The sequence below is a fragment of the Aotus nancymaae genome, unplaced genomic scaffold, assembly GCF_030222135.1.
Source record: "Aotus nancymaae isolate 86718 unplaced genomic scaffold, 86718_ANA_hifiasm-v0.15.2.pri h1tg000033l, whole genome shotgun sequence".
In the NCBI taxonomy this organism is placed as follows: Eukaryota; Metazoa; Chordata; class Mammalia; order Primates; family Aotidae; genus Aotus; species Aotus nancymaae.
The window spans coordinates 10,000,001-10,019,575 of record NW_026988447.1 but is presented as its reverse complement, the minus strand read 5'-3'; the positions used below and the strand labels follow the sequence as shown (position 1 = coordinate 10,019,575).

At 35.1% G+C, this 19,575-nt stretch overlaps 1 long non-coding RNA gene across 1 annotated transcript in view; it reads right to left on the bottom strand.

Moving 5' to 3' along the window:
• Positions 1-5,733: 5,733 nt before the first annotated feature.
• LOC105714583 (uncharacterized) overlaps positions 5,734-19,575 on the bottom strand; it is a 114,825-nt gene continuing 100,983 nt past the window's right edge. The window contains exons 3-4 of the long non-coding RNA XR_002477804.2: positions 18,569-18,706; positions 5,734-5,958 (exon numbers count right to left, since the gene is read on the bottom strand). This is a non-coding gene — a long non-coding RNA (uncharacterized LOC105714583). The remainder of the gene's footprint in view (positions 5,959-18,568; positions 18,707-19,575) is intronic.

Sequence of the window (19,575 nt, the reverse complement as noted above, 5' to 3'; positions counted from 1 at the left end):
CCAGGTACCAGGAGATGTGTTAACTTGCTCAAGCAGTGAAACTACATCTGGTAGAGCAGCTGCAATTAGAATCACCACTTGGTTAAACTTACGATAATGCATTGTCACTCTCCAAGATCCAGCTGTTTTCTGCACAGGGCAAATGAAAGAGCTGAACAGGGATGTAGTGAGAATCACTACCCCTGCATCTTTCAAGTCCTTGATGGTGGCACTAATCTCTGCTATCACTCTAGGGATTCAATATTATTTTTTGATTTACTATTTTCCTAGTTAGAGGCAGTTCTAATAGCTTCCTTTTCGCCTCTCCCACCATAATGGTCCTCAGCCTACCAGTCAGGCAGCCAATGTGGGGATTCTGCCAGCTGCTAAGGCCATCAAATTCTATAATTACATTTCATTATGTATAGGAATAATATGCTATTTGTTCTATGTATTGAGAGAAACCTTTAGCTCAATAGTGCTTCTCAATGTCTTTAATCAATGTATCCAAATAACAGAGAACACCCTGAAATTTGAGAGTCAGTTCAAAATATTTATTTCACAATCTTGAATTAACTGCAAACATACTTTGCAGCATTAAATTAGTATTTTAAATTTCTTATTTTTCTAAAATGTTTTAATAAAACTAATTAGACTGAAAAGCCTTGACATTTTTACTTATTTTTGGACATTTAAATTTATTTTTAGAACTCCAGCACATAGTCAATTGGCCTAACACGAGGAGCTTGAACATAGAGCCAAAGTTCAGTATTTTATCTCTCTGTTTAGCCTTGTGTGACTGTGTGAGATAGAGTAATTTACTCAATTTGTATGAGCCTCACATTTCTCAGTTGACAACAGAGATACATATTCTTACTTGGCAGCATAATTGTAAATGTTGAAGTTAAATGTGAGGTTGCAATGAGTTCAAGTGTAGATTTTCAAAAGGTGAAATCGTGACTCTTATTTAAAAATAAAATAAACCCTTGTCAAAAAATTTATTCAACTACTTAATTTCAAAAAAGATGTTATGAATGGTCCAAAGAGCTTTTGTGAAGTAGGTATAAGTCGACAAGTTAAGAAAGAAATGTTAGGAGTTTTGGGGTGGGTGAAAAACTGATTAATGTCCAACAGAATCTTAAACTCTTACCTCTGGAATGATCAGTTTCACCAGACAGAAATAATCTGCAATTTGAGCAGATACAAATTCACAAGTTAATGTCTGCCCTGACAGATTTATAAATTGCCTCATCAATAGAAAGTCAAACTCAGCAATGCACTGAAGAAAGCCTTGTAATCTTTTCTGCCCATTTCTAATTTTCAGATGAGTTGAAGAGTGAGTGGGGATTGGAGAAATAATTGCATTTATAAAATTAATGTAGAATTCATTTTTAAATGGCTAGGGAAAATTTTTAAAATTATAACATTTTAAACATTAAATGTGTATTATTATTAGATAATTTATTTTTCACCACAACTCTGAGGAATATCTTAGGGATTTTCACCATCGTTCAGACAGTGAAACTGAGCTCTGGATTATTATTTATATTTACCTTCCAAAAATATTCTACCCCTTTTCTTCAGCTTTTAAATGTATTTAGATATAATCCATCATAAAAATAAAATAATAATTTTATTGTGGCTCTACTTCTAGCTACTCTTTTGACTCATGCATGGTATCATACACAATAATTTTGGCTTTGTAGCCACAGTACATGGGGATATCAATTCATAAAATCTGGCTTCTGAGAATATAAGATATGAAAGACTCCTTGTGGGGATAAAGAAAAGGAGAGGGAGAGGAAGAGAAAATGAGAGAGCGAACTCACTGGTAGAAAAATTCATAATTGCTGAATTTTTAGGGCCCAATTGAAGCTGCTAAATGTTAATTTATATTTTTAACCACCTGCATTTTGCTAGATGTATTTTGTGATGTTTCTGTTTGTTTTATTGTTGTTTTTGTTTTAAGCAACTCTCAGTAGCTCAGGAGATAGTGTGACCAAGACAAGCAGTTGGGTTTTTCTTTGGTAACAGCACAGGAGAAGAAAACTTGTAAGGATACAGATTCATTTGCGGGCATAAGTGCAAATAGTTGAATGACTTCTATTTCCTTTGTGAAATAGGATAACTGATAGTTTCTAAGTGAGGAGGAGCTGGTAGAGGTAGAGATATAAGACAAAGTTAAATTCTTTCAAGTCTGAATCCAATAACCTCCTCCCTTCTTAGCATCTCACTGTTCTTGTGAGAATATTAAGCTGAAAGCATAAAACCAAGGGAAGAATTTAGAGGAAGCTTTTCTTTTGTAAGGAGTTCAAAGAAAGAGAAGCCAAGAAGGAAATGAAAGGCTTAGTCCAAAAGATAGAAGCAGGACCAGGAAAATCAAAGGAGTGGAATTTAAGATGTAGAAAGGCCAAAAGCAACAAGGCTGCATGATGCAGGGTTAACGTAGGAGGAGAGAAATATGTCTCTGTAATGAGGATGTTCTTAGCAACAGCAGTTTTTAATAGCAGCATAAAAGGAAATGTTTTAAAATTTGAGAGAAAACTTCAAAAACATTATAGAGTATATTTTTAAAAACTGTTGATATGTTATTAATATGCAAAAACTGTACATATGTGACACATTTGGTTGGTGCAAAAGTAATTATGAATTTTTGTCGTTACTTTTAATTAAAAGAGTCATTGCTTTCAATGGCAAAAACTGCAGTTACTTTTGTACCAACCTAATACACATCTTGATGAGTTTAGAGGTAAGTATAAAGTACTTTCAAACTATTTTTTAAAAAAATGTTGAAAAAGACATTTATGGTAGAAAGGAAAAATTTGTTTTCTTAATATTTAAAGAGATTTTTTGTGTAGTAATAAGAAATGCATGAATATTTCATTAAAGATGTTTAGAGAAGTTAAACCAGAAATAAAAATGACCATTAATTATTTTAACATATTAACCAACAACAGTAATAACATAATGAAATGGATGCCATTATTTGCTCTATAAAACTGAAGAATGAACAGTTTTATACCTGTCGGGTTCAATTTTACATAGTTCTAGGGAGATGTAAAAGGCGATTTTCAATGTATAGGAAAGCTCCTAATAATGTTGGTTAATTTCAATTTTTATATTTTGTGTTAAGAACATCATAAAATATAAATTATTCAAAGAATTTATTTATATATCACAAAAATGTTTGTAATTATGCAATCAAGTATAACAATGAATAATTGAAAATGACTGGCAGGGCGCGGTGGCTCATGCTTGTAATCCCAGCACTTTGGGAGGCCAAGGTGGGTGGATCACAAGGTCAGGAGATAGAAACCATCCTGGCCAACATGGTGAAATCCATCTCTACTAAAAATACAAAAATTAGCCAAGCGTGGTGGTGTGCACTTGTCATCCTAGCTACTAGGGAGGCTGAGGCAAAAGAATCACTTCAACCCAGGAGGCAGATGTTGCAGTGAGCTGAGATCACACCACTGTACTCCAGCCTGGGTGACAGAGCGAGACTCTATCTCAAAAAAAAAAAAAAAAGAAAGAAAGAAAGAAAGAAAGAAAGAAAATGACCTAAATGTCTAAAAATAGGAAACTGGGAAATGGTCATATAATGGAATATTAAATATCCTTCAAAAGACTATTTACTATAATTTAAGAACTCATAATTCATTAGTAAGTTAAAACAAAAGCCTTAAAACAATAGGTACTATATGATTCCACTTAAAAAAAATTAACATATACATACTATCTGAGAGTAAATATTACTTGGAAGTATATCAAACAAAAAGTTATGCTTTCTGTTTGCTTTGTTCATTTTATTTCATTTTTCAAACTTTGATCTGTGTTACTTTCATAGTTGTGAAACAAAATTCTTGAATAAAAAATTTTGCAGTGAAAGAAAAAATTAAGTTAGAATGGTGAATGAAATGAAGATGTAGAACTGGGACTAATTTTTTTGTAAGGTAGTGTTCACCTGGGTATTTTTGTTCCCAGATGGGAGGTAACCAATGGAAACTGAGAATTAAAGAGGCAAGAATGTATGTATTTCACGTGCTTAAAGGCAATCCGAATCTTTTCTTTTTCACTGATCACTAATCTCTTCTATACACCAAAAATACATTAATTTATTATTTCTCTGTGGAATGCCTTTTGCCCATATCTGTTTCTTAGCTCAATGCCTTCTCCAATTCTTTTCAAAAATATAATTAAAATTCTTCTGAATTCAGGGTCAAATTAAAGTCAAACAAGGCAAAACGAACAAAAGGTCTCCCTAATAGCTCTGAAAGGTTCTCTCAGGACTAAAACCTAATTTTTTGTTTAATCATTTAATCATCATCAGCTGCCAAATAATACTAAATGATCTCACTGATTAGCTTCATATTGTGGTGCTAGAATAATGACGTATAAACAAAAATGCAGAAACGACTTAGATATAAAATATGATTTTATTGTTTCACATTTAATTATTTCATGGCTTCAATTATGCTATGGGTCGTATTGTATAACTGAGTGCCCACTCTGAGTTAAACTTTATGTTCTGCAAGTCTTTACTTAGCTCTGTGACCTTTTTAACTTCTGATTTAAATGTGTTCCTTTGATAAAAATGGAGCTGGGCTAAAGCAACTTACTGTGCAGCAGAATCAGCAGGCGATGCTACTGTTGTTGCTGTTCTAGGGACCACACTTTGAGAATCACTGAGTTTGTTGACATTTCAGATTTCTTCTAGCTTAGAAACTCAATAAATCTATATGCTCAAGGCAGTGCACTGATATAATAGAAGGGCGCATAGGAATGTTTTAGCATCATTTACATAGACCAATCAGACGACTGGTCTTAGGCCATGCAGTGTTGTTATAACAGAGTATCTGAGGCTGGGTGATTTATAAAGAAAAGACGTTTATTTAGCTCATTGTTCTGAAGGGTTGGAAGTACAAGAAGCAGAGAGCTGGCATCTGCTCAGCTTCTGGTGACGGCTTTTTGTGTTGTGTCATAACACCATGATGAAAGTCAAGAGGGGCGTGGACATGTATGAAGAGCCAAAACCTGAGGGGCATCCTAGCTTTACAACAACCCACTCTGGTAGGAACATTTCTGCAAAAACTAATCCAGTTTTTAAAGGGTGATAACTCACTCCCTACTGAAGCACCAAGCCATTCATGAGGGATCCACCCCCAGAACTAAAACACCTCCCACTAGCCCCACCCGCAACACCACCACAGTGGGGATCAAACTTTAACATGAGTTTTGGTGGGAACATATAAACCATGGCATTGTTAAAATGCTCTTTATTCCAGATGTGTAGAATTTCTATGATATTCTTTCTTACAGCAGGATAAAGAAATCATTTCACACAGAAAGAGAGATAAATGACTTTAATGACAGTTTACTTTAAGCAATTTACTAGATGCCTTAGTTTTTTGCATGTGCTGCTGGAACAAAACACGTGAGACTGGGTAATTTTTAAAGAACATAATTTTATTTCTATTTTTTTTGTTATTGTGACAAGGTAAATACATATACATTTTATATATATATAAAGTATATATTTATATATATTTTAATTATACTTTAATTTCTGGGGTACATGTTCAGATCTTGCAGGACTGTTACATAGGTATACACAGGCCATGGTGGTTGGTTACTTCCATCCCCCCGTCACCTACATTAGATATTTCTCCCAATGTTATCCCCACCATCTCCCCACCCCCCGCTATCCCTCCCCTAGACCCCAACCCTGCAACAGACTCCAGTGTGTGATGTTCCCTTCCCTGTGTCCATGTGTTCTCATTGTTCAACACCTGCCTATGAGTGAAAACATGTGGTGTTTAGTTTTCAAGAACAGAATTTTATTTCTTACCATTCTGGAGGCTGAAAAGTTTGAGATCAAGGCACACATGCTGTCAGGTTTGGTTTCCGGTGAGGGTTTGATCTCTGCTTCCAAGATGGCATCTTGACTGCTACTTCTGGAGAGGAATTCTGTGTTCTTACCTGGCAGAAGGCAAAAGGACAAAAAAGGGACAAACTCCCTCCATCAAGCACCTTAATAAGGACCCTTAATCCCATTCTCAATAGAGAAGCCCTCCTGGTCTAATCTCATCTTAATTGGACCAACTACTAAAATAGTATCACACTGGCAACACCTGAATTTAGAGGGAATATATTCACAACATAGCCTTCTGTCCCGGCCCCCGGCATTTGTGTTCTTCTCATATGCAAAATACATTCCTGCCATTTCAATAATGCCCAAAGTCTGAACTCATTACACTATCAACTTTACAGATTCAGTACAAAATTTTATCTGAATATCATATGGGTAAGATTGAAGGTACAGTTCATCCTGCGGCAAAGTCTACCTCAGCTGTGAGCCTGTGAAATCAAACAACTTATGCGCTTTTGATTCACAACAATGAGACAGGTATAGGACAGACATTTTCATTCCGAAAAGGAAAAATATGAAAGGAAAAAAGGAAAGGTGTGACAGGTCCCATATAAGTCCAAGACTCAACAGAGCCAACAACATTAAATCTTAAGCCTCGAGCTCATCTTCTTTCACCTTATCTCTCACCTTCTGGATACACTGGGGTGGAGTTGAGGCCCCCAGGGTTTCAGATAGCCCTGCCTGCATCTGTGCTTCAGTTCTCATGCATTGAAGCTGCATGCCCATGGCTGTCCCAGGCTAGCACTGCACACAGGAGTTTCTACAGTTTTGAAGTCTCATGGGTGGCTCTATTTCCACTGCCCAGTAACCATTTTCTTAGTGGGGACTTTCTGTGGTGGGCCAGAGCCCACAGTCCCCTGGGTATTGCCCTATTAGAGGCTCTGTTTGAAATCCTTGGCCCTTTGGTGGTTCTCTGCCTGGGACTTGAAGCCATCTGGGATACGATTTTGAAATCTAGGTGAAGGTAGCCATGTCTCTACAGTTTGTGCATTCTTTGAGTCAAAGGAGTTAGCACCATGATTATGCTGCCAAGGTTAATGATTTATGTCCCCCAGAGCAGTGGCTCAAGCCACGCCTGGGGTCACCTGGGCAACACCTGGGATGCTGAGGAGCGCAGTGCTAGAATGTGGGAAGCAGAGACCTGAGATGGCTCTGAGCACTGAGCCTAGAGTTTCTACTGGCACCCCAGACCTTTCCTTTATACGCCTTCTGCCACCAAAGTCCTAACATTATGGATCTGCAATGAACATGGCTGCCCTGAAGATCTTCAAAATGCCATTAAAGTCATTTTTCTACTATTTAATACATAACACCTGGCCTTTTAATACCCATATTAATCCCTTTAGCAAATGGTCACTTGCCCTTGGTTACATCCTTGGTGTTCTCTCCTATCATGCTATAAATTTTTTAGTCTTTACATAGTCAGGCTGGGAATTATACAAATCTTTGTATCTGGTTCTCTTTTAATAATAAAATTTTGTCTTTAAATCATATCTCTCTTCTTGCATTTTACTCTAAGCAATTAAAGGAAACCCTGCAGTACCCTGACTGAATGCTTTGCTGCTTAGAAGTTTCTTCCTCCAAATAGCCTAGTTTATCACTTTTAAATTCTGCTTTTCACAAAGTCCTAGGACACAGACATAGTTCAGCAAAGTTCTTTGCTACTTCATAACAAGTATAACCTCTCCTCCAATTTTCCAGACCTTCTTTCTCGTTCCTTCTGAGATCTCATCAGAATGGTCTTTACTGTCATATTTCGGCAAACATTCTGTTCACAGCCACTTAAGTAATCTCTAAAAATATGAAGCTTTTGTAATAGCTCTTCTCTTCTTCTGAGCTCTCACACAAGAATAGCCTTTAATGTTCCATTCATAACAATACAGGCTTTTTCTAGAATTTACTTCAAAACGATTACAATCTCTACCCATTATGCAATTCCGAAGCTGCTTCCATGTTTTTAGTTTTTTGTTATTGTAATGTCTCAATCATGGTACCAAATTCTGTCTTTTTGCTTCCATTTTAAAAAACACCTGAGATAGGGCAATTTATAAAGAAAAGAAGTTTGCTTATCACAATTCTGAAGGCTGGAAAGTCCAAGAACAAGGCACTAGAATCTGGTGTCTGGTGAGGGCCTTCTTGCTGTGTCTTCACATGACTACAGTCTGAGGCAGCAAAAAACTAACTCCCTCCATCAAGTCTTTTAATAAGGACATCTGATCGCATTCACAAGGGAGGAGCTCTCATGTCCTAATCACTTCTTAAAGGTCCCATTTCTTAATATTGTCACATCAGCAGCACCTGAAGTTTGGAGGGAACACATTTCCATCATAGCAGTAGAAAAGTAAGTACCTAAACAAATGATAATTTTAGATGACTTCTTTATATTTCTTTTCTGGAAGTGCTTGCTACAATATTACTACCTAGTAGAGAGTACAAATGTATTTTGTTGTATTGAGTAGATTTGGTATTTCTTATATTAATTGTGGATTTTTGTGAATTTGATTTTTATGCCTTTAATATTGGGATGGCCAATGTTGGTTCTGCTTTTTCCTCCCAAATAACAAATTATCTATCTATCTATCTATCTATCTATCTATCTATCTATCATCTATCTTCTATTTGTAATCTACCAATATATAAACATAGTTTTAGATTAGGATACAGATTTGTTATTTGTCTTTTAAGTTACTTAAATATTTTCATAAGAATGTCTTTTTTATTCTCCTTTTCTTTCTTATTTTACTTAATATATATTTGCATGTTTATAATTACTGCAAAGACACTACAAATAGCAGAATAAATATCTGGGGTATGAGGAAAGAACAAACTGAAAGAAATTGGAAATGCTTTACTTATTTATATCAGATCAAATAAAAATCAAAGGCAACCAAAGAGCCAAATAGTCAAAAAGATACAAAAGGACCTCTACCCAAGAGAAGAGACAAAGATAAACGTAAGGTGACAGGCCATTTAGGCAGTTAAATGTTTGTTCCTGGCCTCAGAATTGGTTTTCTTTGTTTCTACAGGGACTGAAAAGTCATTTTATTATATCTTTACTATAAAACAAAACACATTTTACTAGGTGGTTAGGAAAGACAGTGCCAACAACAATGTATTGCTGGGAACCCTTTTAGAACAGCTCAGTAAATAATACCCTTAGCTCCCAGCACATTCTAAGACAAGTGGTATTTGAAATACCACACCTACAGAGTATATTTATCATCTAGCTTTCCCACAGAAATGTCAATGCATAATGGAATATTCTAACACAGCGTCAGGAAAACAGAAAGTGCAGCTTTCTTTTTACATGATTTTCAAAGAATCTTGTGCGACTGAACTGCACGACTGCCATTAGAAGAAACAAAAGTCACGCAGCTTTACACATCACCATGGTAAGAAAATGAAGGAGCCAGTATTATCATTCAACTAACCATTAGAGCAAAGATTTGTGCAGACCTTCAATTCTATAGCACAGTAGGGAAAAGGCACACTATCCAGGATAAAAAAATAAAAGTCAGGTAGCATTCACCTTTTCACTTGCCAGTCTTAATCTAAAAAAACAGAGATTTGGAAGAAAATTTTCTAAGCATTTTCTGTAGTGCAATTGCCCCACATTTTCAGATGATATTACATTTTATTAAGAGTGTTTGTTAGCAGAAAGGACTCTGTTTTACATTTTAAGGCAATAATTAGCTCAACAACTGACATTTCCTTCAATTATCCTTCACTTTGATTTTTAATATTATTCTCATTCTGTTATTAACTGAAATACAGAAGAAAAGGTTAAAGTTACTTAGATTGACTATTATTTGCTCCAGAATGTTTCTTTCCAAACTCAAATATAAATAGTCTTTATACATAAAAGCTACCAGTTACACATTTTCATATTCCTAAACTACTAGTTGTATGTTCATGAGCATTGAGTTCAGACATATGCAGTGGGATCAAAAGGATCCTTATCTTGACAAAGTGTGGTCCATATCCCAGCAGCCTTAATATGGCCTGGGAGCTTGTTAGGATAAGGATCTGTGTTTTAATGAGCTCCCAGGTGCTCATGATCACATTAAAGTTTGAGAAGCACTGCTCTGTATAACTGATGCACGAGTGCAAACTAGGGGAATGTAGTATAGGGGTTAAGGATCAAGTTTAAATGAGGATCCACATTTTAAATTAACAAACAGAATGTAAGAAATACTATTATAATATAATACTTTAAATTCCTATATTTTGAGAACACAGTTGTTAAAAATAATCTTTATTGGTTTAATTCGACTATAAACCACACTTCTAAGAATACAAGTTATATGTATAAATCAAATATTTAGTTTTGATGATTGAAATGTAAACATGGTGGTACCCTAAATATGTTACTGGTTTCTGTTTCTGCCTTTTTCTACATTTGTTCAGTCTTTGACAAATGTTAACATTATCCTATCTCCATAATAAAATTTGAGGCATTTAAATTTTTGTCCTAGATTCATTTTCAGGTCCTCCAATCTGTAAGTTTCTCACTATACTCTTCTTCACAGTTTAGACACCTGAAGGGGCATCTCCGTATTCAAACTACATTGGACATTTATGCTAAATTAATAATAAGGCACAAATGCTGGCTTCTGCTATAGACTTATAACACACAGAGTTACTCTCTGTGATGTGTGTGCCAATTTAATTAAAAATAGTTTTCATTATTTTATTTTTATTGATAGTGAAATGCATAATTTTTATTTTAGTAAGGACATTGTAGTATATCACACACGAAGATATTTTAAATAGAACAATTCATATAATTTAATTCTATTTTGCTTATGAGGTACAATAATAATATGAAAAATAACAATTCCATTGGAACTTATTAGAATAATTTAGAGGAATAGTGCTAACATTGTTTAGCCAAATCCTGGAAACTTCCCCTGGGATAGCTTAACATTTGTTTTCTGTAACATTACCAAAAAGGAAAAAATCTTTGGTTTTTTCTTTTTTTTGCAATAAAGATATAAATGATCATTTTGAAATATGGTAAGAGAAATATGGAAAGATATCTTCCTGAATTTGGCCTTCTGTTCTCTTAACCCAATGTCAGCCCCACAATTCCCATCTCCAATTAGTGTAGCAGCTTCTGAAGCAGCCAATAAGGCTGTGAGAGTTGAAAAAATCATTCTGGTGTTGCCAGGTTCCTGAATGAGAAACCAGGCACTGGACTTATTCCTTTCTGGGCCTACAGAGAGCTTGGTGTTCAGCAGTGAGTTTAGTAGCAATCATCAGAACTGTATGGAGTCTGCAGAGAGCTTGGTGCTGTGACTTCCCTGGGTTCCTGAGAGGAAAGAGAGTAGCTCCATCCTGGGTCCATGTGCCTAGGAGAACCCTGGGGTCTCCTGGGCTTATTGTGACTGCTGAAAATTTGAACCTGTAACTGAATCTTCACTATTTCTGACACTGATGGATAATATTTGCCTGCTCCCAAAGAGAACTGGAAACTGTCAAAGAACACAATTTCAAGAAATTGAGTTAAAGATTGCATTGGCTTTTATTAGTAATTCCTGAATCAGGCAGCATCTCCTTTATAAAACAAAAATGTACTTTAATAAGCTGAGCAGTGGAAATGGGCTGTATCAGCAGATAGGGGCTGAAGAATCAGAAATAGGGAACAAAAAGAAGACTGTTCCCTTTAGAATTACTTTTTTTTTTTTTTTAAGAGGGTTAAAGCAGAAGGAACATTCTTGTCATGCCCGCTCAGGAAGACAGAGCCATTTATAATTGGTTGCTGTGAACCTCCTGTTTCTTGAAAAACTATCTCATTTTAAAGTTCAGTTGGACTACATGGTACCTAGTACAAGTAAATCCACTGTTGGTCTGGTTCACTGGGGCCTAGTGCAGAAACTTATTCCAATATAATTACCTCCCTCAAATTTTATTTAACAGAAAAGGTTTGTTGCCAGTTTACAGAGTAAACTCAGGCTTACTGTAACATCAGAAGAAGCCAAACATAAATCCAAATGCATATTAGAAATAGGTAAAGAAAAATAATAGTTTAATTAGAAGTACTCAGCAACTTGAAGGAGGAACAATAAGCAAAAAACCCAGTCCTGGTGAAATAGACTTGCTGGAGAAGGCAGGCTTAAGCCAATAAATAAGTGAATATAAAGAATTTTAGTATATTTGATTATAGCAATCAAGGCTATTGGGAAACAAAATACTCTGTGAATTTTGAATATTGAAATTTCAGAGAGAGCAAATACGAAAAGAAATAGAGTTATGAGTACAAAAGTATGAGGTTTGTAAAGTGGATCCACAGGCAAAAAGAAAATAATAGGAAAACTTGAAAAGTTAAAAATTGGAGGAGAAAATCTATTGTCTTAAGCAAAATTGAGGCTCATCCTGATAAAATTTATAAAGTCTATAATTATAATGATAATGTCATAAACTCCCAGATTACAGAAAGCTTCTTAAAGGGAAACAAAGAGTGAGTTTGGCATCAGGTGTCTTAGCAACACTGGAAGCAAGAATACTGTGGGAGAGAATTGCTGCCACTCAAAAATTCTATTTTGAGCTGAGATATCATTCACCAGCCAGAATGAAGGAGTTATAGATTTGCTTCAGGAGGAATTTAGAGACTGTATCACCCATCAAGGAAAATACCAAAATGGGGTTTATAATCAATGAATCAAATGACACTTTAATATGGGACAGATGATGCAGAGAGGAGGCAGCAGTGAATGACAAATATAAAAGGGTCATGATAAATGACTGCAAATGTGTGATATAATATTACATGAGGATGCTTGATGTAGAGAAGACAGCGCAAGGAAAATAGTAATTGAAATTAAAAGTATAAACTTAGCAAAAGCATAATCTGGTGGGTGGCAGAAATGGAGCGTTAAAAGCATTAAAAGGGAATCAAGAGAATAGAGCCTTTGGTGATGAAAACTATAGGGTAGTTTACATTTATTTAATAATATCAATACATTCATTAATTCTGGAAATGCTTTTGAGTTTGTACCATGTGCTAGACACCTCCATTACATTATTGATAAAAAATCAAAGATGCTTGTTTTTGGTATATGTGCATTTGATGATGATATATAGAGAAGCAATGGAATTGCAAACAACAGAAGAAATTTCATATTTCTATGGAAGATAGGGAAAAAATAATAATTTGATCAACTAGAAAAATTAAGAAAACTGAAAAAGAGGGAAAAATAGCAACAAAAAACAGAAAAATAAAATTGGCATTATAATTTATTTTTATTTTTTTAGAGATGAGGTCTGTTTCCAAGACATGAGTGCAGTGGATATTCACAGGCATTATACCTTTACACTACAGCCTTGATCTCCTGGGCTTAAGCGTTCCTCTTTCCTTTAAACTGACTATGAAGATGATGAATTCTTGTACCAAAAATACTGGTTATATTCAATTTTCTGTGGCTATGGTTACATGAATGTGCTTACTTTGTGTAATTTACTGCGATGTATACTTATAATTTGCCATTATATACTTCTTTAGCAGTTAATTTAAAAACACATAGACATTTTTAATGACTTCAGAATTTTTTATCTTACTTGTCAGTTTTTTGTTGTTAAATATTTAGGTCTGTATGCAGGTGTTTGGATGTGCATATGTATGTCATGGACGTTTTTGCCCAGAAATCTTTGAGCAAATCTTTATTTCCTATAGCAGAAACTGATTTGAGTCTAGGATGAAAATTTAATAGAGTGGTCAAATAAAAACAAGAACTCTGTTAAATATATCAAGGGTCATTCCAAGAGGATTTTCTAAGTCTCACTAACCTTCATTAAACAAATGGCTCTGGTTTCTATCGTTTCTTCTTTTTTTTGTTAAAGAAGCTTTTCTAGAAAAGAGTCCAAGGCCCTGGACCAGGCAGTAACAGAATGACTCTTCTCCCTTTCAAAATATTTTTTTCAGAGGTTCTTGAGCTCCTTCAGAACATGACAAGTATATCTCCTTTTAAAGAGCGAGAAATGGAACGAGGACAGCAACATCTTGAAAGAGCTGTTCGTTGCTGCAGATCCATGGAAACAATCACCCACACACAGAAATCTGTCAAGCAAGGAACACTTGACAGAAATGACAAAGTAGGTTTTCACCAGAGAAAGCCTGCAGAAATCTGCACAAACAACTGTCTTCCAAAAGGATCATTATGTTAAAAGAATTAGATAAATGTGTGGCATCCTAATGTTCTCTCTTTGGGTATCTAATTAAGATGCAAATCAAATTATTTTATCACTAATAAATGACTATCATGCACATGGGAAGTCATGAGTGCAGGCTGATGGAATGGTCTTTTAAAGCAATTACCACTATTTCTCCATTTTCCGTTGAATAGGGAACAGAACCTGGAGAAAATCATAACTATTTCTGTCAGGATGAATGGATTTTTAAAATGCTACAACCAAAACTATACACTTAAAAAAATCATTCACTAAAATGGTCAATATTTAAGCCTTGTATTGTATTAACAATATTCATAATTTCATCTAGTCCCATTCAAAAGCTTTCTAAAAGACTGCTATTTCAAAATAAACCTACAGGGAAAATGTATTTGAAGAGCAAAATATTTCTTTAAAACTTTTTTATCGATTGGGTGGTTTCATACTCTAGACTAGGGCCAATTGGGTCATTTCACACCCTAGACTAGGGCACAGAATTGTTAATGAACTTTTTGAGAGTTAACATATAGAAATAAAGAGGGGATCAATTGCTGAAGAAGCTACTACTTTAGTAGTTAGCAGATACAGTTCTCAGCCAGATCTCTCTCCTGAGCTTTAGATGTGCACATCAAATCTCTTATTAGACTTCTTCACAGTCACCTCAGATTAAACCAGGATTGCTAAATCTCTGCACTATTGACATTTTTGGTTATTCTTTGAAGTGCGAGGTTGTACTGTGCATTGTAGGATGTTTGGCACCATCCCTGGCCTCTACACACTACATGGCAGGAGGACATCTCACAGTTGTTACAAACAAACATGTTTCTAGACATTGCCATGTGTCTTCTGAGGGGACAAAAATCACCCCTGGTTGAAAACACTGAATTAAACAACGCCCCAACAGAACTCACAGTTTTCTCTTCCTTTATTATTTATTTATTTACTTATTTATTTATTTATTTGAATGGAGTCTCGTTCTGTTGCCCAGGCTGGAGTGCAGTGGCACAATCTCAGCTCACTGCAACCTTGGCCTCCTAGGTTCAAGTGATTCTCCTACTTCAGTCTCCTAAGTAGCTGGGACTACAGGTGTGCACCACCATGCCCAGGGTAATTTTTGTATTTTTAGTAGAGATGGGGTTTCACTATGTTGACCAGGCTGGTCTTGAATTCCTGACCTCAGGTGATCTGCCTGCCTTGGCCTCCCAAAGTGCTGGGATACAGGTGTCAGCCACCATACCTGGCCATAGTTTTCTCTTCTAAACATGATTATTTTCCTATGTTCTTTACATCCATGCTGTTGTCCACATCAGAAATCTCAGAGCAATCAATTATGTCTTATTAAATTTGTTCCACCAAAACTTCTTTTTATGTGTATGTATGTTTATGGACACTATACCATTCATAGTACAAATATTCAGTTATGACTTATATTAAGTAAGAAGACACCTATTTATTTGTTCTTATTGAGCAGATCAATCTCTCACTAGAAAGATGAAGCAGAAAGGAAATACTGGTGAACAATCAATATATGTGTATCATCATGAGTGATCGAAAGTATGTAATAAAATGTTCATGAGGATGTTTATGTGGGTGGAATATAATTGAAGAAAAAGCATAGTATCGAAGTTAGAAGTATAAAGTGATCTCAGCAAAGCATCATCTAGTGGGTAACAGAAAGAGAGAAACAAAAGCATTCAAAAAAGAATTGGTAGAAGAGAGGCTTTTGGTGAAGCAAAATTTTGTAATTTTTCCTTTATACCTTAGGATAAGCTTTGTAATATTTCATTAAGCCCTAGTAGCCCTAATGATATCTTTCAAATGCAATTTATTTATTCATTCTCATTGAATTAATCAATTTCCTTCTCATTAGTCAGTTTCACTGTGTTGCAGAGTTCCAGGGAAACCAAGCACATCAAATCCTAAGCCAATGATTCCCCTTGGAGGTGCAGCACAAGCGGCATGCAGAGGCAAAGACATAGTTTTTACAGTTTGCTCGGATTTTAATTTTCTCTCACTTCATCATCATGTAACTCTCCCAAATAAAGCCTGTGCTTCCATTGTTGCCTAACTCTATCTATATTACATTATAGCCAGAATATATTCTTAATTTTGTCTTCTTATGAGATTTGTCATGTATATAAAATGTATGTATAATAAAAATAATAATTAAGAATAGATAAATTAAAAATAATCAAAAAGAAAACATCATCCAAATCACCACCAATGTAAAGAAATGGAATATAGCCAGCTCTTCACTGTGCCCCATTACCTCAAGATTCTATTTTCCTTCTCAAAATAGCATTATTCTGACATTTGTGATAGTATTGTCCATGCTAGATATTTATGGCTTACTCCCCTATGTCTTTATTTCTAAGCAACATGAATATGTCTTTCATTTTTAAGTAATTTTGTTTATTTTGAAATTTTTCCTTATTTTTCAAAGGTAGTAATATCAACTTACTCACGAGATCTCATTTTTATATATTCATTTTAAATGTTTACATTTTTTATGGTTACATAATAGTTGTATGTATTTATGGGGTACTGTGTAATGTTGATACATGCATACAATGTGTAATCATTAAATCAGAATAATTGGGATATCCATCCCCTCAAGTGTTTATTATTTCTTTGTGTTATGAACATTCTAGATGCAATATTCTATTTATTTTGAAATTATGGTTAACTGTAGTTGCCCCATTGTGCTACAGAACATGGGATATTATTTATTCTAAGTATGTTTGTGCCTGTTAACCAAGCCCTCTTAATCCTCTCCTCCCCACTACCCTTTCCAGCCCATGATAGCCATACTTCTAATCTCTATCTTTATGTGAGCAATTATTTTAGCTTCTACATGTGAGTGAGAATATGTCTGGCTTATTTCACTTAATGTCCTTCAGTTCCATCCATGTTGTTGTAAATGACAGGTTTTCATTCTTTTAATGGCAGAATCATATTCTATTGTGCATATGTATTACATTTCTTCTTATTATTTTGTAAATATCAGTATCACTGTCTTATTTTACATTCCTGTTATATTCTGTGCTCTCATGCATTTATTCATTCTTGCCGGATTGTTTTTAGTTTATATGTTCTTGCATGAAATTACATTTTAATTGTTACTGTTGACATTCTCTAGTTCATATTTAGTTTCCATTTTCATTCTTTTAAAAATAAACTATTTAGGATCATTTTAGAGTTACAGGTTTGTTGTGAAGATAGTACAGAAAGCTCTCTTGTATCCTATACCCAGTTTCTCTATTATTAGCATTTGATAATAGTATAGCACATTCATCACAACAATCCCGCATTGATGCATTATTATTAACTAAGTTCATACTTTATTCCCATTTGCTCAGCTTTTACTAATGTCCGTTTTCTGTTTCAGGATCTCAACCAAGATACCATATTACATTTAATAGTCATATTTCCTTAGGCTCTTCTTGGTGGTGACCATTTCTCAGATTTCCCTTGATTTGATAACTTTAACAGATTTGATGATTACTGACCAAATATTTTATCAAATTTCCTTCAAATAAGATTTTTCTGACTTTTAAATGATTAGATGGGGTAACACGTTCTTGCATGAGAGGTGACAGAGGTACTGAGGGAATGTATTCTCTCCTTGGGTTCACAAGGGGGTGCAGTTTCAAGGGCAAGAACCAGCACCATACCTCTCCCTTCTCCATCAAGTTGCTTAGAGGTCTTTGTTTGACTTTCCTGGGCACAGGGAAGATAGACTGCCCAGAAACAGAGATCAACCAGTCTAGCAGAAGTTTGAAGGAACTCCTCTCACAGGACCAAAAACTCGAATGGGGCAGGAGTAACTCCCAGTTTAAACACCCCTGCTCCTTCACCTACATGAACTCCATCTTTCCGGATACCCTCTCACTCAATGTGAGAGCTGTTTTTCTCCCCTCTCATTCAGTATAAGAGCTGTTTTTCACTTCTCTCTCTCTCCCTCTCATTTCTCTCTCTCTCTCTCTCTCTCTCTCCCCCCAAAATAAATCACTTTTCTATAAAACTTTTTGGGTCTGATATTTACTCCAAGGAGCTCACTGCTGCCAGCAGGGTCTACTCCTCCAAACTTGGGCGAGTGTGAGACCCATGGACCTCAGGTACACCTGATCAGGGAGAGAATAGGGCTGTTGTCCCTCCAGCAACACCCTCCCCTTTGGTAACAGTAAGATGCCATTCTCATCAAAATATATCTGGGGTATCCATATTATCAGTATGGCTTATTACTCTCAATGTAAACTTTAAGTTGTCTTTGTGAGATTCCTTTTTTCCTATACTGTACTTTTTGGAAGAAAGTCACTATGCACAGTTCTCACTTTAGAAGTCAGAAGTTTTGTTGTAATTCTTAAAGGTAGAGTATCTACATAAATTATTTGGAATTCTTTCTCACAGAGACTTGTCTATGTTCTCCATTTATTTGTATCTCAATCATTTATTTATGTCTGTATGATTCATGGATATTTGTTTTATACTTACGGTTAGCCTCAAGGGAAGCACTATACCAATAGAGTACAGCAGTTATGTCCAGTTCTTTTTGCCTTTAGAGTTACAGACTCCGCTCTTTTCCAAAGTTACATAGGCCAGCAACTTAGTCTTTCATCCACTTCAGTGAGGCTGTTTAAATTTGTAATACATTTAGATTATTTTGTCACATTTTACATTTTGTTCTATGATCACCTACTCTGCTAAAAATATTTCTGAAAATTTGCATTTATTAAGGTTTATTCTTCATGCTTTAGTTTCAATGGGTTTGACAAATGTGTAATGTCTTTTATTCACTATCTTAGTATGATATAAATTAGTTTCACTGTTCTAAAATATCCATGTGCTTCACCTATCTAACTCTTCCCTGAATGCGTATTGAATCCCTGGCAACCACTAATCCGTTTTCTGTCTTTGTAGTTTGCCTTTTCCAGAATATAATTGACATCATATAAAATGCAGCATTGTTAGACTGGTTTGTTTCACAGCAGTGTGTATTTTAGATTTGTCCATGTCTTTTCATGGCTTGATTAGCTTATTTCTCTTTAATGTCAATAATATTCCATTATAGGGAATGCAGTGCATTTTGTTGTTCTATTCAATTTTTGAGGGATGCTTTGGTTACTTCCATATCTGGGTGATTACAAAGAACACTTTTATAAACATTGATGCACAGATAAAAGCCTGGGAGTGTGATTGCTGGATCAGATGGGCAGACTATGTTAATTTTTATAATAAATTGCCAACCCATCTTCCAAAGTGGCTGTACCATTCTTCATTCTTATCATCAATTAATAAGATATTCTGTTACTTTGCAATGTAGCCAGCAGTGGTATTGCTAGTGTTTTTAGCTGTCATAATAAGGTATCTCATTATTGTTTTAATTCGGATTTCCTAATGATACATCATACTGTGCATCTTTTCATATGCTGTTTACAATATGTGTATCTTCATTGATGAAATCTCTGTTCAGATCTTTGTCCATTTTTAAATTAGATTTG